The sequence below is a fragment of the Sinocyclocheilus anshuiensis genome, unplaced genomic scaffold, assembly GCF_001515605.1.
Source record: "Sinocyclocheilus anshuiensis isolate Anshui unplaced genomic scaffold, SAMN03320099.WGS_v1.1 scaffold702, whole genome shotgun sequence".
Lineage (NCBI taxonomy): Eukaryota > Metazoa > Chordata > Actinopteri > Cypriniformes > Cyprinidae > Sinocyclocheilus > Sinocyclocheilus anshuiensis.
The window spans coordinates 3,231,329-3,233,377 of record NW_015548184.1 but is presented as its reverse complement, the minus strand read 5'-3'; the positions used below and the strand labels follow the sequence as shown (position 1 = coordinate 3,233,377).

At 36.4% G+C, this 2,049-nt stretch overlaps 1 long non-coding RNA gene across 1 annotated transcript in view; it reads right to left on the bottom strand.

Moving 5' to 3' along the window:
- LOC107704879 (uncharacterized) overlaps nt 1-2,049 on the bottom strand; it is a 13,644-nt gene extending 11,595 nt beyond the window's left edge. The window contains exon 1 of the long non-coding RNA XR_001636015.1: nt 1,949-2,049. This is a non-coding gene — a long non-coding RNA (uncharacterized LOC107704879). The remainder of the gene's footprint in view (nt 1-1,948) is intronic.

Here is a 2,049-nt window from a genome sequence, read left to right as displayed (position 1 = left end):
TCTTAGGAACCTTAAGTGCAGCAGAATTTTTTTTGTAACCTTGGCCAGATCTGTGCCTTGCCAGAATTCTGTCTCTGAGCTCTTCAGGCAGTTCCTTTGACCTCATGATTCTCATTTGCTCTGACATGCACTGTGAGCTGTAAGGTCTTATATAGACAGGTGTGTGGCTTTCCTAATCAAGTCCAATCAGTATAATCAAACACAGCTGGACTCAAATGAAGGTGTAGAACCATCTCAAGGATGATCAGAAGAAATGGACAGCACCTGAGTTAAATATATGAGTGTCACAGCAAAGGGTCTGAATACTTAGGACCATGTGATATTTCAGTTTTTCTTTTTTAATAAATCTGCAAAAATGTCAACAATTCTGTGTTTTTCTGTCAATATGGGGTGCTGTGTGTACATTAATGAGGAAAAAAAATTAACTTAAATGATTTTAGCAAATGGCTGCAATATAACAAAGAGTGAAAAACTGAAGGGGGTCTGAATACTTTCCATACCCACTGTATATATATATATATGTATATATATAATATAATGTATTTTTACTCGTGGTGTAAACATCTCATTGCTGGTCAGACTTGGTGTGAATGAAATTGGGCTTCATTTAATGGCTGTTCACAAACTTTTTCACAAGCTCTCATTTTAAATCACTCAAATATGTTCAAATGCATTAATTTAGACATTGCTAAATACCTACTTAAGGATTTCAAATCTAACATCTTGTATCCTGTCTAGTTCTTCGCCCCCCAGTGCTAGACATAAACAAACTGATATGATATCTCCCGTTATCAGAGAAGGTGAGCTATCACAGCACAAGTCAGTTTGGTCAGAGGCTGTGTGGCAGAAAAAGTGTAAAGGAACCGAGTGACCAAACTGGGGTATTTGAGCTATTTTAAGTCGTCCGTGTCTGTCTCTCTTAGATCAGGCTCCAAATATAGCTCCCCAACATCAAGCACTCAAAACAAGGCTCCTGCTCCTGGGCTCAGATCCATTTATATAATGTCGGCCTTATTCAAGAGCAGCTCAATCTCACCATCTGGGGCTAATCTCAGATGCCACCCTCCCTGTTTATTTCGGAGGAGCTTCATTTCGTTTAGGCCCCTGCATTTATTTATGTCCTGCTGCCAGTACAAGGTCAATTGTCTGTGACACATGTTTTGAGAAATGACAGTGTAGGAGGTTGTTTGCTTCCATTTGGATGTGAAGAGCAAATTTAGGAAAAACAACTGGGTGCAACCCAGAGGCCGCCCTCTGTATCCTGTCATTTTTTAGTACAATGGAACCAGGGGAAGTTGGATAAGCTTCCCAGAGCTTTTTAGAGCTGTGTTGTGTCGCTGGGCTCGGAGGCTTCATCCAAGATTAAATTCTCATTACCAGGGACAATGTTCTCTGTGTGAAGTTTCTGGTTACAATGATGAGGATCTGTTCCGTCTGTTTTTCATCATCTTCACAAGCTCTCAAACACTTGCACCATTGCCCAAGTGTACAAACAGAAGTGTATTTTTTATATAAATATTGTTTGCTGCTTTGTAAACAACACTAGAATACAACCTAAAGAATCAGGCTTATACTGTGAATTAAACCAAATATTCAACCATGCGCAGTCCTATTTAAACATACAGGCTAGCATCCATACATGACAAAACATTATATATTTTTAAAAATCTTTTTCAAAATATACAATAAAATAATAATATTTAAATCATATTTTTAAATATAATTACATTAAAAAATGTATCGTCTAAAATATGTTTAATAAAATACATTCACCAAAACATGTATTCACCCAAAATTTATTTTAATATATTTAATGTAATACACAATAATAATTTTAATATAATATGCAATAATATACAATAAATGGGCAAAAGTAATACTTTAAAATATAATGACACTTAAAGGGTTAGTTTACCCAAAAATGAAAATTCTGTCATTAATTACTCACCCTCGTAAGACCTTCGTTCATCTTCGGAACACAGTTTAAGATATTCTTGATGAAATATGAGGCCTCTCTGCCCCTCCCATAGACAGCAAGGTCAAGGTCCA